We start from the raw sequence: 1,502 nt of genomic DNA on the forward strand, positions 1-1,502 counted from the left end.
CAATGGTAGCTCGTAAAAGAAAGGAAACAGAACGCTCAATTGCTCTTTCATTACCTCTTTGCAATTCGCATTTTGTCCATCCATAAAGCGAATAAAGCAATGAATGCTTTCATTGAAACCATTTGGCATGTTTGTTCAGTGCGATTTAAATGTACAGGCGGAGAGAAAATTTCTAAGTTAGAGCTATCAGATTTTGCTAGACATACCGACTGCATGCCTTAGGGTGGTGAACAACAAAGGCCACACAAGAGCACAACATTGGTGGCAAGCAATGCTGCGGCGTGAAATTTTCTGCATCTGCTCATCTGCGTAGCAGTCGACAGCACGAAAAATGACACAAAGACCAGCAGTAAGTCATAGTTGATGATGTGGTTGTCACGATGGTCAGCCAGCATTCTCTCTTGCCTTTGTTAACACCATGCCTGCATTTCATTGCCAATATCATCAGTGGCAACATCAGTCAGTAGGAAGGAAAACAGAATCGTCCAAAATACTCACCTATTTAGCATAGAAATGGTGTCGATTTACATTTTCAACCTCTGCCTATTAGCCTGCCCCACGTTTTTGCCTACAATAACACATTAAATAGCCATTGGATGGTTTAGTCAGCTGAAAAGAAGCCTTATATGTGCTAGGGCTAATTCCAGTAGCGGTAGTTTCTAGCCCAACTCCACAGCATCGCATCTATCCCAGCTAGCACACCGCCCAATTTCTCGCTTCTACTCAACTTATGGTTCCTTAGAATGGCTCCCAGAAGTTATGACATTGCATTCGAATCATTGTCTTGTGTACGCCGTATGTAACTACTGTAATTGGGTCCTTGCGTTTGCTCATACTGGAATGCTTTTGAAATCGCAGGGACTAGAAACCTAATGTGTCACTCACTGCTACCCCAGGTGGTAGTGCCTAATCCATCACGTGACTGCTGACGCTATAGTTCTCACACCTCGTTCACTTTGACCAAGAGGGAAAAAGACACTTATCTTCACAATTCCGCCTAACTTTACCACCTTCTACAACTCCCATACCAACACTAATAACTGTGTCCAAAGTATAATGCACCTACAAAATCATTAAGACAATTGTCTTACTTTCCCCTGTTCACCTTTATGGTAACAAGCTTGTGAGTGAAATGTTGAATCGCCCACATAACTTACTACTCCATATGGAAAAGAAGACGTTTAGTACGCTAAGAACGTGTAAGCTCATAGGCTGATGTGCTAATGAAACACTTACAAATGCACCACGATCTGTAAGTGTAAAGCATTTCTGGTCTAAGGATGGGATTCCAACTACGTCTCCTTTTGTTGGAGACTTCGGTTCGGCTAAGAGATGCAGATGAATGGGCAGTAAGTTGCGTCTTAATACTTGACTCCGATGGGCTTACATGAGCAAATGTTTGATAGTTTGTAGCATTTATTGAATAATAAATTTCGTTCACTCTCACATGCAGCGCTCCAAACCAGTTTAACAGTGGTTACATTCTACTCCACTTGGCTCAC

Source organism: Echinococcus granulosus, assembly GCF_000524195.1.
Source record: "Echinococcus granulosus chromosome Unknown EG_S00196, whole genome shotgun sequence".
NCBI lineage: Eukaryota > Metazoa > Platyhelminthes > Cestoda > Cyclophyllidea > Taeniidae > Echinococcus > Echinococcus granulosus.